Raw genomic sequence first — 17,469 nt, forward strand, 5'->3', positions numbered from 1 at the left:
CCCGCTAGTCCGTAAGGGTCTTTCTTTCCTCATTCTCGTACAGTGAGTTAGCACCGTGAAGCTCACATTTGCATGTTTTGTGGATTTTTGTGTGGCTGTCAGCTGAGGCCCCTGCACCGGGCCCAGGTCCTGTGTTTCCTTGTGCACACGCCCAGTGTGTAGTGATCCTCTGACTGCTTTCGGTTTGGGAGGAGGGACTGAAGTGACTTATTAGCAGGCTTCAGGCAGGAGCTCCAAGATTCTGCAGCCATTATTGTATCCATATTCACTGGAATTATATAATATCTCAATTTTCTTGAGGGATAGAATTTGAGATGAAGTGGACGCAACCCAAGTTCTATCCAAGGTGGATGTGAGGCTGCCGTGTCAAGACAGCCCTGCTCACAGTGTTCCTAACAGCTCCGGGCCTGAGGTGTGAAGTGTGTTCTGCGTAAGGTCCTCCCTTCCCTTGGCCTCAGCTCTGGAAGAAGATCCCAGCAGCAAATGGAAGAGGACTGCATAATATGGTGGAAAATGTTGTGTTTTAGAATCAGATAAATTTGGGTTTATTTCTCGGCTTTGAACTTCCTGATCATGTGACATTACCTTACCACTCTGAGTTTGATTTCTTCAAGTTTAAAATGACACAAATGTCTCCACTGTGAGATGGCTGGGAAGATAGACCTTTCCTGAAGGCCGTTACCGTCATGGGAAAGAGTGGCAATAGATGGAGGGCAGAGACGGCAGGCATGATCTGCTCCCTGCACATTCCAATCAGACTTACGTCAGGATGAAAAGTCATCTTTTTCCATAGCTATTTCTGAGGCTACTCAGGACCACCTTATAAAACCTCATCTCCTGTGAGTTCCAGCCTAAGTGCATTAACCAGATGACATGAGACACACCAGCTCTGAGACCCAATGTAACCCAGCATCCAAGCCAGTCTCCAAAACACAGCTGCCAGGCCTCAAGCCTAATCCTGGCTCTCTTCCTGCTTTGTGGTGTAGTCGAAGGGGTCTCAACTCCCTTTTCTAAGTCCTATTTTCTGCCCCCAAGGGACAGTGGCACTCCCGATCCTTATCATACTGCTTGTTGTAAACTAGTCATCAAAAGAATACGCCATGAGGTGGATGAAAGGGTTAAGACCTTTTTACCAAGAACTCAGAGAATGTCATAGATGAGAGAGGCCTTAGAGGCTAGCCAATTGAAGCTTCTACTTCCAGATGGGGAAACTGAGGCCCAGAGAGACGAAACTGACCATACTGAAGGACACAGCCAATGGGTGGTAAACCAGGCCTCAAGCAACCGTCGCCTGGTTTCCAATTCATTTCCCTGACAGCACACTGTGGTGGCTTTTGTGCACTGAGGAAGAACCAATGGGTTGGGCCCTTCCTCTGCATGCTTGACATTCCTAAGAACTAGGTAAACTTCTTTCAAATCCCGGTTACTTTTTCCTCTTGCTGAGAGAAAATAGAGAGGAGTAAAATCAGATCCAACAAACAGATTCTACACTAATGGACTCAGAAGGGAAAATCTAGAATGGAACACATTAAGGCTTTGAACTCACCCACTCATTCGTTTACTCACTTAAGTAATTCTGACGCTGATATGTATATAGCATTCAATTTTTCACAGACACACAAAAACACGTACACATATGCTTTAATCTTTGCTTTATACCCAAACTACCCCATCACTTGGTGGCTTGAAACAAGAGCCGTTCTGTTTCTTCCCAAGTCTGTGGGTTAACAGCTCATGCTGGGCTCAGCGCTGGAAGGAGATCCTGACAGGAAATGGAAGACTAGATGATGCCAGGCTTGACACTTGCTCCGGAGGTCGCTAATATGGTTTCAGTCACGTGGCGGCTCAGCTGGGTCTGCATGGTTGAAAATGGCCTCACTCACATGTCTGGTGGTTGGCCCTGGCTGTCATCCAGGCCTCTCTCCCCACAAGATCTCTCATCCTCAAGAAGGCTAGCTCAGCCTTTGTCATGTGGCAGTGGCCAAATTCTAATCTACGAGAGCAAGAGTGGAAACTTCCAATGCTGCCAAGACCTAGACTAGGAAGCCGCACAATGTCACATCTGCCACATTCTAGTTATCATGTCTAGTTGTCAGAGCAAGTCATAAGGCCAGCTGAGAGTTGAGGAAAGGAGACAGAGACGCCATTTCTTGATGGGTGGAAAAAAGTCTCATTTAAAGGGGCATGCATACAGGGATGGGAGGGGTTGTTCTGGTGCTCATTCTATCTATATCTATACGTATATCTGTATCTACATCTATACCTATATCTATATCTATATTTATATCTGTATCTATATCTGTCTACATCTCTATTGCTACCTATATCTGGATATACAGCTGGATATAAGCATAGGTATAAATAGATGGATGGAAAGATCAGTAATCTTGAATACATAGATGTTTCTATATACATGTGAATACACACACAGACACACACACACACACACACACACACTCTTGTCCCTGTGGAGCTTACAGTCTAGTTGCTCAGACTCAGCCTGATATTTGAAAAGTGACACTAAAAAGGGGCAAATGAATGGAGCGGCCAAATGCTGAGTCAGGGAAAGAGCCCTGCGGGCCCAGGCACAGGTGAGAGGACCTGCAGGGACTCAGCTTCGTTGTCCAGCTCACACGAGGTGGGGAGGCAAGATGCGCCGGACCTGCTTAGGTGTTGACGAGCAGACGGTCCAGAGGAGGAGAGCGGTTTGGGTGAGGAGGGATAAATCAGGGTGGGAAGTCAGACCGGGTCGAGCCAAGGGGGAGCCTCCAGTGCTGCCCGCGAATTCAGATCTGGATAAGTGGGAGCCACTGAAGGAAATTGAGCACAGGTATATGTTTTCTTATTTTTTTTAATTTTTACTTTTTATTGCGATAACATTGGTTTATAACATTTCATAAATTTCAGGTATACATCATTATATTTCGATTTCCATGTAGATTACATCATGTTCACCACCCAAAGACTCATTAACATCCATCACCACACACGTGTACCCTGTCATCCTTTTTGCCCTCCTCCCTCCCCGCTTCCTCTCTGGTAATCACCAATCCAATCTTGGTCTCTATGTGATTGTTTGTTGTAGTTTTTATCTTTTTCTTATGAGTGAGATCATACGATATTTGACTTTCTGCCTCTGACTTATTTCACTTAGCATAATATGCTCCAGGTCCATCCATGTTATCATAAATGGCCAGATTTAATAATTTCTTACAGCTGAGTAGTATTCCATTGTGTATCTATACCACATCTTCTTCATCTGTTCATCCCTTTATGGGTACCTAGCTTGCTTCCAGGTCTTGGCTATTATGAATAATGCTGCAGTGAACATAGGGGTGTTTGTATCTTTATGCATTCATCTTTTCATGTTCTTTGGATAAATACCCAGCGGTGGAATAGCTGGATCATATGGTAGTTCTACTCTTAATTTTTTGAGGAATCTCTACTGCTTTCCACAGTGGTTGTACCAGTTTGCACGCCCACCAGCAATATATGAATGTTCCCTTCTCTCCACATCCTCTCCAGCACTTGCTGTTTCTTGTCTTGTTAATTATAGCCATTCTGACGGGTGTGAGGTGATATAGTAGTTTTGACTTGCATTTCCTTGATAATTAGTGATGTTGAATATCTTTTCATGTGCATGTTGGTCATCTGTACATCTTCTTTGGAGAAATGTCTGTTCAGATCTTTTGCCCACTTTTTAATTGGGTTGTTGGCTTTTTTGTTGTTGAGGTGTATGAGTTCTTTACGTATTTTGGATATGAAGCCCTTATCAGATATATGGTTTGCAAATGTCTTCTTCCAATTGTTAGGTTGTCTTTTCATTTTGTTGATGGTTTCCTTTTTCTGAGCAGAAGCTTTTTAGTTTGAGGTACTTCCATTTGTTTATTTTTTTCTACTGTTTCTCTTGCATGGTCAGCCACTGTATTTGAAAATATGCTGCTAAGACCATTCAAGTCTTTAATCCATTTTGAGTTAATTTTTGTGCATTGTGTAAGACAATGGTCTACCGTCATTCTTTTGCATGTGGCTGTCCAGTTTTCCCAACACCATTTACTGAGAAGACTTTGCTTTCTCCATTGTATGTTCTCCGCTCCCCTGTCGAAAATTAGCTGTCCATAGATGTGTGGGTTTATTTCTGGGCTCTCAATTCTGTTCCATTGATCTGTTTTGGTTACTATGGCTTTGTAATACAGTTTGAAATCAGGGAATGTGATACCTCCAGCTTTGTTCTTTTTTCTCAGTACTCCTTTGGCTATTCAGGGTCTTGTGTTGTTCCATATAAATTTTAGGAGTTTTTGTTCTATTTCTGTGAAAAATGTTGTTGGAACTTTGATAAGGATTGCATTGAATCTGTAGATTGCTTCAGGAAGTATGGACATTTTAACTATGTTAATTCTTCCAATCCAAGAGCATGGAATATTGTTGCATTTCTTTGTGTCTTTGATTTCTTTCAACAATGTTTTGTAGTTTTCAGTGTACAGGTCTTCCACCTCTTTGGTTAAATTTATTCCTAGGTATTTTATTCTTTTTGTTGCAATTGTAAATGGGATTGCATTCTTGATTTCCCTTTCTGCTCCTTCGTTGTTAGTGTATTGTTTTCTTACTTTTTTGGCAGTGAGGTTTTGGATTATCTTTTCCCTCTTTTTCCTACACACTCACCCCCCAACCAAGTCCGTGTCTCCAGGGAAGCCCTCCCCACTCCTCCCGTGGAGGGTGCACAGGGATGCAGGGTTAGCCAGTTGAAAACTGTTGCTTACTGGAGCCTCTTCCAGCTTACCCCAAAGCCATGCTCTTCACTGGTCCTGAGATTTGAGGGTCTTCTATCCATTCTTTTTTTCATGTTTATTGGTGCCAACTCTTGGTCAGACATTGTTCTATATCCTATAATCATATTTTCTTATTTAAGCCTCAAAACAATCATCGTCTTGAACATGAAAACAATTGAGGTCCAGAGAGCAGAGGAACATATTCAAGGTCACACAGGATTCTGGATTCTGACTCAGACCTGGCCTTCAGCTTCCCCCTCCCCACTCCAATCCCAGCCTCTTCTCGCCTTGCTCAGTACCCCAGGGAGGAGCTGGTTCGCCACTGGGCTTTCTAGGGTGGCTTCACAAAAGATATGCCATTTGAGCATGTCCCACTCCAGGAATGTTACAGGACATCAAGGGGCCAGTGGGTTTCTGTTTCCCATCCTCTTCCCGGTCGCTGGAACAACATCTGGAGGAGGCGGCAGCCAAGCCCCCTCACAAGGGTGGGCAGCAGCGTGCTGTGCTGAGGCTGGAACGGAGCACCTGTGAAGGCTGCCTGTCTCCAGCTCCATCAGCTAAGGAGGCAGGAGCAGGCTTTCTAGCTCCTGGAGGAGATGGAGAGAGAGTCTGAGCAGGTGGGGCAGGTGGGGAAAGCTCGGAGGGAGGCACTAGAAGCAGAGAGCCCTGGGGACAGGGCAGTTGGGTGGGGCTGAGGCTCCCCTCTGGTACTTTTACCGCAGGGGATTTGCAGCAGCTGGACTGTCCATTCTGGGGACTTGACGTGTTAATTTAACCTTGCTCTTGCATCTGCACCCAGACTTCACCGCACTTTTACATCCATCTTTCGTTTGGTCTGCATGATCTTCCCGAGCCGAGGCTGGTGTGGGTGCTGCTCTTCCTGCTTCTCTCAGGAGGAACTGAGGCATACATCAGGAGGTGGGTGACAGAGGAAGGGGAGGGAGCACCTTTCCTGAGAAGTATGCTGTGCCAGGCTGCCAGGGGGTTGACGCGATAACTCAAGCCATCTTCTCAATGACGTCATTTCAGGGATTAGGGAACAGAGGCACAGAGAAGGAGATGGGGCCCTAAAGGACCGCAAGCTTCTTAGTTACCAAACCAGGGCAAAATGCAGCACTTCAGACACGCAGGGTCTGACACTTGCTCCCTGAGGCCCTGTCCTGGGTCTACTGTCTCAGGAGAGACTCCTTAGGACAGCCCCTTGCTTAGCCCCTCAGGCCTGGGGAGGCCTGGGGAGGATGTGCTCTGACGGCTAGGCTGGAGGTGGGGAGATGCGCTTGCTGCTCAGTCCAGGCCCCTCCTTGGCTGATGGGCTCTGCCTCCACCACTTCCTCCCCTCTGTCCCCAGCTGAGCAGCCAGCCCCAGCTGCCATCGTCCCCTCTTTGGCAGTAGGGGGCCTGCCTTAGCTCACAGGAACTCAGGCCTGGCTGTTTCCTCCAGACACAGCTGGGAGCTTCTCCTCACCACTGGGCCTCTGGGCCTCTGGGCTGCCTCCTCGAAAGGCCACATGCTCACTCACCGATTTGTCCCAGGGCCTGGGGTCTCAAGACTCAGAGTTCAGACCCTCAGACATTTCGCTTTTCTGTGGCTTGGTCCTCCTCTTTGCATGAAAGGTGGAAGGACCCTACTCTACCCCCCAAAGTTGTCCACGGATCAGGAGAGAGAATGAAGTCAAATATGGAAAACACCATTTCATTGCACAAACTTTTACTGAGCACCTGGAGGAAACCGAATTCTGTGCTGGGCTCTGTGGGTGATGGAAAACACACAGGGAGGGGTCCTTGCTTTCGTGGGGTTTACAGCATACCAAAGAGATCACATTCTGTGCAGGTAATAGGAATATAGTTATGAATAAGGCCTACCACTGATTACTGGGTATTCTTGCACCTTTTTGACATGTACTCTCCAGGATCTGTTTATTTGTTCATCACTCATTTGTCCATCCAGCCATCCACCTGTCCATGCACCCATTCATTCATCCATCCACGCATCTACCCACCCATCCATCCATCCATCATCTCTCTCTCTATGCAGTCATTTACAGAGCACCACAAGGTACTAGTCTAAATCCTGGAGCTACAAGGAGGACTGGACAGCCCCTGCGCTGGGCACGGGGACTGACTGTGGAGAAGGCAGAGATGCAGTGCGACAGCGAGCCCTTCCTGGGGGAGAACTGAGCTGTACTCCTCATACACTCCCATGTAGAGTCCTGTCCCTCTGTCACACTCACCTTAGGTCCTATGTTACATTCCCAGTGTCCTTGGTGCTTAGCATAGCTCCTCGCTCCAAATAAGAGCCCAATAAATGCTGAATGAAAGAAGGAGTGAAATAAAGCAGCATCGTACGCCCTCTGTAAGTCTGCTTCCTCACGTGGGAAGGCGGGTGCTAACGGGGCCGGGGAGAGGTTGAGTCAGTCACAACTATGCAGGCCTCACGGCACGCAGTCCCTGGATCAATGCATATTCCCTTTTGGCTCCTTCTTTAACTGGGGCGTGTCTCCTTCCAACTCTCAACCCCTCTTTACAATCTAACAAGGAGGGGGTCAGACTGCTGCCCGAGGTCCTGACCCAGTTTGACTGCAGACACGCGTTAAGCGGCCAGCGCGAGCGCGGGCGGGGGGAGGGTCCCGCGGGCTCCCCTGGGCTCGCCGCGCGCCAGCGTCGGCCAGGTGTCACTCACCCGCGGGAGGCCTCAGGCTCCCCGGGGCACCCTTAGTTACTCAGAAAATAGAGCAGGCGGCGCGGCGTTCCTGACAGTGAGCCCAGCGCCGTCGCAGTTGGCTTGTCTTCTTCCTTTCCGCAGACGTGGGCCGCGATGCACTCACGGCGGCTCTGTGACGACCGCCTCCGCTCCGGGCAGGGGACGAGCTGCTTCGCCGAGCCCTCCAGTTAACGCGCGCGGGGACGGAAGGCTGCCCGGCGGCCCTCGCAGCCCCTGCCGGAGCCGCCCGCCGGCCTCCGCGCCACAGCTCCCCGGGATCCGGTCTGCGTCGCCCCCTGGTGGGCAGACGCGCCTCCGACAGCCGGGCCGAGCCCCCGCCGATTGTGCAGGGGCGTCGTCCCACGGGATTTCCCGAGCGCTTCTTACGCCGCCCGAGACACCATGGAGGCCCCGCGAGAAGAAGGAGGGGGGCCTGGCTACAGGGAGATGGTTTGCTGGCCTCTGGCCTTCTCCTGAGGGGTACTGTCTTCGGGACCCCTCGTTTGTGGACGCGTTCATTCGTTATTTCAACAGCGTTCATCGAGCACCTGTGTGTTCCAGGCACCGTAAAGCGGCAGGAGTGCACAGAAGTCACCAGAACGCACAAGGCCTTTCCCTCCTGGAGTTGACGCGCTCAGATCCCCGCCGCAGTGCCTGGCCCGGTAACACCGTCCTCACATCGGAGGCCGACGAATCCCTTGCTAAGGTGTCACCTGCCTCGAGCTTGAGAGGCTCTCCCTCTACGCGCACTTAGAGTTTATTCAGGAGGGAACTGCAGAGCAGAGCAACTTCAGAGACTGAAAGGACTGGATGACTAATGGATGACTAACGGTGGAACTTCAGGTACTGGAGGCAGAGATTTTGGGGGTACAACTGGGAAATTCCTTGCATTCCAAAGCACACCACCCGAGCCACTTCCTCCTCTGCCTGTGTCTTGTCCCAAGTTTGGTTGGGGCCACACGGAGAGCAGCGGGAACTGTGAACGTCACCCGGGGCCCCAAGGGAGAGCTCTATCAAGTTTCTCTTTCCCATATAAAGAAGAAAAAACTCCCAATTTTAATCCTTCTTAGTTCTGTCCTCAAAGGGTTTATAATCTCCCGAGAGAGAAGTGTACACTTATTTAATTACAAGAAAGGCACAGACAAGGGCTGGAGGAGTTCTAAGTGGGAAGAGGCTGTGGACAGCTCAGGGCTCGGGGGGTGTACGAGGGGAGCCCTTTGGTCTGTCCTGCTGTCATCTGGGGAGCCAGGCCTGGCTGCAGGAGGAAGGCAGGTGACAGAAGAGGGCATCTGGACAGCAGTCAGGGAAGGCAGCTCCGCCCATGTCCTGGGGCCAGGAGGCTTGAGGAAAGTGTTTGTGTTTGGCCTCTGGAGATGCTCTTGGAAATTGCTAGTCTACTAAACCCACGTCCACTCTCAGTCCCTCCTCACCGCACCCTCCACCCCCTGGGCACTAATGTCAGGTCACTGAGCAAAACGTCACTACCTTGGATGGCCTCTCCTGCCGTCTGCCTCAGACCTGAGCAGACCCATTAAAGCTTTGAGTTTCTATAAAATTTGCATATGGTGGCACAAGTCGGTTCAATGGCAAGTTTCTTCCAAATTAGCTTAGGATTCTCTTTTTTCTCCTTCCCTGGGGATTTAGCACTCTGCTGTATTTCAGATTGGCAGCCAAGTGGGGATGAGCTCTGGTTTGGGAGATGCTAGTGCTTTGATTATGTCTTCTGTATTTTGAAGCGATGTTGGGTGCTGGGGTGCAGTCATACTGTTGTGCATCTTATACATTCTTTAGAAACTTGGAAACCTCAAAGGCTTGTGGTTGGATTAATTCATGTTTGGGGTGTGGAAGGAACCACATTCTACATATGGTACCCTGGACCTGGGCGCTCGAGGCAGCCCAGGGTCCTGTGCTGAAGAGAGACCCCTGCTCACATCTAGGATTCTGTCCGAGACCACGCTCCCAGACAGATTGCAGGGAAAAACTGGGGGCAGAACGTCACTCTGTAGGTGGGACTTAGGATAATGAATAATTTCCTTGGACACCACGCGGAGGTGGTCGACACCCAGCTTTGCTGCTCTTCGGCCTCCTGCCTCCAGAAGGCCATCTAGCCACAGCTCCTTGGGCCCCAGGAGCAGGGGAGGGTGTTAGGGCTGGGCCTGGTCTCACAGTACCCTTCTTTCTTGCTTACTAGTCTCTCCACAGAATTGCCCATGTGTTTGGTCCAGAAAAAACAGGTCTCACACAGGTCTTTGAGCTTAAGCTGCATGTTCCATTCAAGCTTGTCCTGGCGAGTCCTCAATTGGGGTAACATAGGGCTTGCACAACCAATAATCGTGCTACTTGTGTGCAAGCTCCTTCGAAAATGTCACGGGGCGGACAGGTGATCTTCTGGATATGATTAGGCATTCCTAGGTCCTTGGTCACCAGATGTCACCATCAATTTGTTTCCAGTGCACTGTTGATTCTGTCTCTACCTTGCTCAGGAACCCAGACCCCTTAGCAAAGGCCTTTCGTAATCTGTCCCCAACTGACCAGGCCACTTTCATCCTCTCTGCCATTGCTGCTGGTCGCATGGAACCGCTTGTCATCCTTGGACCTTTCCCTAGACTCTTTCAAGATGTGTCCTTTTACCTGCTGTTTCTTCTGGGAATTTCTTTACCACTATTTGTGTGTGTGTGTGAGGAGGATTGGCCCTGAGCTAACATCTGTGCCCATCTGTCTCTATTTTGTATGTGGGACGCTGCCTTGTGGGCTTGACAAGTGGTGTGTGAGTCCGTGCCTGGGATCCGAACCTGCAAACTCTGCGCCGCTGCAGCACAGCATGCGAACTTAACCACTATGCCACCAGGCCGGCCCCTTTATCATTATCTTTTGATTGTGAAAGTCCTTCCTTTCCTTCAAGACACAGCACAAATACATCATCTTTGGTAAAACTTCTCTAACTGCCCCAACCTGAGTTGTTTCCTGTTCCTGTAACAATGCTACTGTGTCGTACAGAGTGCCATCTCTGTACAGCGCTGTCTTTCTTGGAGGTCAGGGACCTTGTTACATTCTTCTTTGTGTCCCAGGTCCTGGCATCATACCTGACACATTTTAGATAATAAATCTTTGTTGAATGATCGGTGGATGTGTCTGTGTGCACACATGTGGATTCTTGGGGTGCAGGGCAGTATGGGCGGGGAGCCTCAGGTAAGAAGGAACATGCCGGGTCCCTGGATCTTTGTCAATAGACTGCATCCTTGATAGTAGTTGTGAGCTTCCAAACCAAATCGGGGAGTGGAAGGTGCCATCTCTGCCTAACCACAGGGAAGCCAGATGTTCCACGACCAAGCGAGGCTGCCGGTGCGGGTGCGGCCTGACGCAGGATCGTTTCCCCAACCAGGCTCCAGTGGGCCCCTGAGCAGATGGTTATTGTTTGGAGCCGCTCCAGCCTCTTTACCAGAATCTGGCTTCTTGCTGCTGCACTGGCTATCAGGCCTGCTCCCCACCTCCTGGGCTGGAGGAGCCAGCCACCTTCTCGCTGTAAGACAGCAAGTGTCCACCAGAGGCTGCTGCTGTCATTCTCTCTCGTTCTGTCCTTTCCTTTCCATTCGGGAGACCTGACTCCACAGTCCTCCGCCCTCTTCTGTTGCGTCCAGCTTCCATGTGGCCAGGTGTAGTTCACTGACCTGCGGGGGGGTTGGGGCGAGGCCCTCGGACTCTTAGGTTGGTGATATATATGTGGGAAAGGCCACATTCCAGCAAAATCTCGAGCGTGAAAGGAAAGAGGATTCGCTTGTCCTCCTCCGCATTCTCCTGCGTACCCCTCTGCACCCCTTGCAAAAGCTGTGAGGCTACGTTGGCTCCTGGCTGGCCTTTAAGTCTCTGGTCACCAAGGAGGATATTCCCTGCGACATGGCCCACTCATGGCAGCTGCAAATGCCCTGGGCAGGACCTAGAATTTTACTTAGATTTGGAATCTGAAGGAGATAGAAAATACACAGACTGGCCCAGGGAACCCAGCAGCCTGCAGCTGGAAACTCCTGTGTCCTCTTCTGCTTCAGGGAGGGCTGCCTCACTGGCTCAGGGCTCACCTGCTTGCTCCCGCTGACCACCTCCCTACCCCTTCTTGTGCCCCCCCCCGCCCCCGGGCCAGCTCCAATCCAAGAGCCTCAGGCAGGGCAGCGTTTCTGCGTTGGAGCCCAGGCTGGGGAATTATGTCTTTTTATTTTTATTTTCCCCAGGCAGGGTAGTTTGGTGAACCCAGTGCTTAGATTACTGTAATTTTATTGGATCTGCTGCGTCACCTGCTGTGTCACCCACCTCCAGCCTCAGACCATCCGATTTCAGGACAGAAATGACCGCTGTCGGCATGCTGCCTCCCCAGACGAGGACCAGGCACAGCACTGTTGCTTCTTGAATCCAAACTACTGTCTGGCTTTCAAGATGCTTCATATTCTTCTCCTGTTTTCATGTTCAACCAACTCTATCTCTATCTTCTGCTTTGCCAACACAGTTGTCTCTACATTTGCCCTGAACGTCCCACCCCTTAAGAATATCCCAAAGCCAAAAATATAAACAAAAGACCCCCAAAAACATGCTAGGCTCCTTTTTATGCTCTGATCTGGAAGCTCCCCTGGTGTTTGCTTCTCTATCCCAACGCCACCGTCTTTTGAGCCGAATTTCAAATCCCATCTCCTAGACAATTGGAATTCACATGGACACCTTTCTTGATGGCCCAGAGCACTTTTGTCTGCACCAGACACGTTGGCATATAATTGTGCTCTCGATGCTGGTGTTGAGTTGTTTTGTGCTCACTTACCCAACTGTGCAGTAATCATTCGAGTGCTCATCATTATGTTCCAGGCACTGGGTTTGCCCACTAATCCAGGAGTCACTTATGAGCTCTTTCTCTCCCCCACAACCAGTCTGTCTAGTGGGCTGAGAGATGCTTCCACAGTGTGCGCTGTGCCTGGCACTCGGGCACGCGCCGCTCCTCTGCCCCACCCCCGTCTCCCATCTGGGCTTCCAAAATAGTTGGCTAACAACTGGCCTCCCATTTCCATTCTTGCCCCCATACAACCCATTCCTCACAAAGCAGGCTGAGCTTTAAAGGACGAAGTCAGGTCATATTGGTGAGTCGCCTGGGTTAAAACCCTCCAGCGGTGTTCTCCTGCTCTTAGAATCAAAGAGAAAGAGGGAGTAAGATAGAGTTGCCCCACCATGGCTTCTCAGGTGCCTCTTGTCTGGCCTCTGCCCCTTCTCAGCCGCATCGCCTGCTTGTCTCCCGTCAATCACTGGTCCCCATGGTTGGGATCTCCCCGGCCTTCTTTCTGTTACTGCAGTGTGCCAGTTCATCTCAGCCTCTGAGCCTCTGCACTTCCTGTTTCTGTCTTGTGTGTTCCGTCCAGATGCTCTTGCACTAATTCTGTGTCTTCATCATTTGGGGTTTCGCTGAAGTGTCACTGACCTAGAGAAGCCCCCCATGACCATGTTACTAAATGTTGCCGCCTGGCTTCCTGGTTAGTTAGTTTCTTTCCCATGACTTTGTTTTGTTTCCTTTGCAACACTTGTCTTATTCATTGGTTTGTTTTTTTGCTCCCACCCTCACCTCTTCCAGAACGTAAGTTCCAGGAAAGCCAGGGACTTGTCCGTCTTGTTTCTGCTGCACAGCCAGCACCTAGGACAGCGCCTGGCTCCAGATACTCAGTATGTGTTTATGCAAAGGAATGAATGAATGGATAAACGATTGTGTGAATAAATGTCTCCAAGGTGAATAAACATGATTCCTCCTTCAGATAATTCACAGAATACTTGTGAAGCAAGAAGACTAATCAACACTTGCAATTTGAGGAAACAAAGGCTGTAATGGAGATATGGACAAGAGCACGATCTGAACGCAGACTAGGGAATGATTAGCTCAGCCTCCAATGAGTGAGTCCTGTTTCTCTGCTTATATGATAAGTTCTGTAAGGACAAACTGTGCCTTACACTCTATCATAGTCCCCACTGCTGCGGTTTCTAAATGTCAGTCATGGACAGGCTGTAACAGAATACCTGGGGAGCTTAGAAGACAGCACAGATATCTAACTCTGATTCTGCAGGTGAGAGTGGAGCCCCAGGGTGTGTCTTTGTATGAGGGTCCCCTGGGTAGTTCTGAAGCACCCTGGCTTAGGGACCACCGTGCCACACTGCCCCACACAGGGCCGCTACATCGTAATGGCCCAGTGTGTCTGCCTGAACCGAAACACGTCCACCCCCTCCTGGCTCTGTTCTCACTCTGATCAGCTCCAGCTGAGCTGGGGGTAAATCAGCTCACGGGCCTGAGGTTCCTGCCACTGGCGGGTGCGTGTGAGAAGACAGGAGCAATCACTCTTTCTCCCAGCATGACGGCCTTAGTGTCGCTCGTCTCTCTCCACAGCGATGGTTATTACCAGCCTTATGGGTCGTTTGACTTTTTAACTGAGCAGCACACGGGCATTCTCCTATTAGTCCCCACCCTGGTGGCTATCCCCTGGCAGCAAAGAGCTGCAGCCTGAGAGGCTGACTTCCAGGCCGCGTGTCTCCCCTTTCCTGTGACAGCCAATGGGTCTGGGGTGGGAGGGCATGTGGGGGTTTGCACGTGTGTGCTTATGTAGATAAATCTCTGTGACTCGGGCCTCAGAGAGGCTCAATGGACTTCTGTAGGTGCTGCTGCTTAGTCACTGGGGCCTGGGCTCAGCAGCCTGGTGGCCTGGGGGCCAAGGTAGGAAGTGACCTCCCTCCAGCAGTGGAAATCCTGGGGATCTTTTACCTGTCCTGGCATCTTGACCTGTCACTGAGGATCCTGTCTGAGAGTGGCGGGGAAGCCGGGCTTGGCCAGCAAATTTCCTGAATGCTGCTGATTCCAGAATTTTTATGCAGGAGAGGCTTAAAGGTGGCAATATTTTGAAGTGGGAGCTGGAGGCCTTTTCTAGAAGCTATGTTTTATAGCAGGCAAATTGTTTGTGCTTGGATTATGTGTTTGTTAGGGGTCTGATGAAGATTATAGGGAGAGAACACCAGAGTTCCCCACCACCCCATGCCACTCGCGCTGACTCTCATTAATGTCACCACTTCTCCTGTGGCTTAATCTTGGAAACAAAGGTTCCCCAAATCTCATGTCCTCCCCTCCCTTCCTCCTTCCTCCCTTTCTTCACTCTCTTATGCTGGCTGAGATTGTCACAAAGCAGTGCGTTCTCAGCCAGGCTGGTTTCTGAGAACTCTGGCTACGGATGGACAGACTACGTACATCACAGAGTTTACGTCAACTACTCGGAACATGTAGGAATGAGGAAGGGTTGGGGCTTCAGAGCAGGCAGTCTCCCCGCAGCGACCGTGGACTGAGGCTCACGTCGCTGTCGGAGGGAAAGCCCTGGTCCTGCACACAGAGGGACACTTACTTCCTTTTCTTCAGTGGCACGCTGCACAGAGCTGATGTGTGCCTTTCCAGTCTGTGATACAATAGAAACAGCCAATTAGGAGGGGGCAGAGGTTGCTAGGAGCAGGGATAATGCCAGTGGGAAAACGGGAGAGAGAGACAGATTGACTGACTCTCAGGGAAGGACAGGGCTCCCGCTGCCAAGCGGAGGGTGTGGGGCCTAAGAACCAGAACAGCCAAGTTCATACCCATGTTCTACCACCAACTCCCTGGGTGGCCTTGGACAAGTCCACAAGCCTCTCCAGGACTCACCTGTCAAATGGCAATAATAACAACCCCAAATACCCCAGGCTCCTAGCAAATGAGGGAACAGGGGTCAGGGTGCCATTTTCTCATTTGTACTTATTTGTTCTTTTGTCTGTTTGCCTGATACAAAAATAACAAACTTGTTTGTTGTAAAAACAACTTAACTTGCAAAAAAAAAAAAAAAGCAATGGAAGGATTCAGAAGGACAGAGGGTCAAAAGAGAAAATATGCTTTCCCAGTTCACCCGTCCCCTTCCCCCAGATGTCGTACCGAACTGTCACCAGAAGGCAGGGTGTCCCTCGGACCCAAAGCCTGTCCAGCACAGATGTGGGGAGTGGACGGGCCGAGCCTCACACCTCAGCAGTTCCAGGGCCTCTCTGTACTGAATCTCAGAGAACAGACCTCTTTTCTGAATGGAAAACAAACACATAAACAAAAGACTTGAAGAAAAGGTCGGTGGCGCGCAGCACATTCTGTTTAACAAGGCAGGGACGCGATGGTGCTCTCAATAGAGACTCCCACAAACGCTGTAAAAACGCGCAGAAGTTCTGGCACTGAAAGAGGACTTCCATCCTTCCGTCAATTCACTCAGGTGGAAAAGCTCGTTCTCCACCTCCGCTCTCCTCGTGCTTCATGGTTACCGCTGAGTTTACCACTTATATAACTAGTTGAGAGGGTAAACCCTCACAGGTATGCAGAGTAGATCCCAAAGGAAACTGGCAAGATAGTTCTTACCAGTTGCCTTTAGCAGTTGGTACAAAATTGCCTTGATCTTTGATTTGCGTCTGTTTCTGTTTCTTTACCTTGGCACCCTCTCCCCAAGATTTCCATCAGTTTGAGCATTAGCTAAGTTAGTTAACCAGATTTGCCTTCTCCTCAGTTTTGGCTCTGCCTTCTCTGGTTGGACGTTGTTTCTTCAGTCCACTGTGTCTAGCTTTCGTCATCTTTGAAGCTGGGAACATCCTCCTGTCTCCATGTGGGCAGCTCACAGGGCAATGATCTCTCCAGTTGCATGGTGGAGATTCTCCCAGACTCAGAATCAGGAGCACCAGAGCTGAGATCTGTGGTCCATTTCACAACTGTGGGTCTCAGACTTCTCTTCTGTAGAATGATTATTCCAGCTCAGATGTTTCTGGCTTCTGGGATTCTGTGCTTGGTCATGGTCTGCCTGTTAATGTTTGTCTACAATGGAACTCAAAGTTGCATTCTTGCCACTGTGGCTGGGTTCTTTGGCCTTCCGGAACCCAGATGTAGCCCGTGAGTACGGACCCTGAGGAGAGGGGCCAGCTACTCCTCAGGTGCTCATTCCCTCAACTCTGCCTAAAGTTTCAGGCTGGAAACACAGAAGAGTTGGCACTCGGAGGACCCAGGGGGGTCAAGTTCTGACGGTTTCTCATCAAGAAGACAGGCTTTTTGAAATTATAGAAATAATACATGACCTGTTAAAAACAAATTCCAACAGTACGTAATGAAATAAAAAGTAAGAATGCCCCTTCTCTCCCACCCCAGTGCCACTCCAAAAGGCCTCCTCTGGAAGGAGTTTATGACGCACGTGCTGAGACTTGCTATGCACAGTCACACCTTCTCAAGCGTCCTGGCATCGACTCACCCCACCTGCACTCCAAGGAGGCCAGTTTGTAAAGTGTGCGCCTTGCTTCTTGCCGTTAATGAAATTTTTGGGACTTTTCCATGCCAGCACTCGTGGATCCGCGCTGCTCTGGAGGCGGTGCCTGGCACCTCCTGAGGGAGGGAGGTGAGCACAGGCTGCAGCGCCGAGCCGCGATCCCAGCCTGTTGATGCGACAAACAGCGCCTCTCGGAGAGCCTTCCATGCGGCGTTCAGAAAACACGGAAGTCTGCCCCTTGGAACACAAGCTTTCAGGGATGCTCATTGACAAAAACAACACCCCCTTCCCCCCTCCCAGAAAAACTGGCTTTGCGGGCAAACATGAGAAGCACTGTGTTTGAGATCTCTCTTCCAATAGCCTATTAAACACTGGAGGAATTCAGTCAATGAGGAAACCTGAAAAAGCATGGCTTCCCTCAGTTTGCTTTCGCCCATCTCACTGCTGAACACCTGCTCCCCAGTTGCCTGCTCTGACCTGAGCAGGAGCGCTCTGCGCCTGCGCCGTCCCCTGAGCATACGGTAGCGCTCTGCGGAAGACGCCGTGGAAACGCTGCCCCTTCCCTCCCAAGACCAGGGCCTCAGAGAGAGGGAGTCGCCGGCATGAGGTTACAGAGCTAAGGATCAGTGGCAGAAACAGGAATAGGACCCGAGGCCTGTACTGTTTCTACCACGTTGCTTGCAGAAGTCCC

At 50.3% G+C, this 17,469-nt stretch overlaps 1 long non-coding RNA gene across 1 annotated transcript; it reads left to right on the forward strand.

Moving 5' to 3' along the window:
• Nucleotides 1-7,572: 7,572 nt before the first annotated feature.
• On the forward strand, nucleotides 7,573-17,184 carry LOC138921567 (uncharacterized). Its single transcript, XR_011434227.1, has 3 exons — nucleotides 7,573-8,313; nucleotides 13,248-13,383; nucleotides 16,664-17,184. It is a non-coding gene; the product is annotated as an uncharacterized lncRNA (long non-coding RNA).
• Nucleotides 17,185-17,469: the final 285 nt, after the last annotated feature.

Source organism: Equus caballus, chromosome 2 (assembly GCF_041296265.1).
Source record: "Equus caballus isolate H_3958 breed thoroughbred chromosome 2, TB-T2T, whole genome shotgun sequence".
NCBI classification, from domain to species: Eukaryota; Metazoa; Chordata; class Mammalia; order Perissodactyla; family Equidae; genus Equus; species Equus caballus.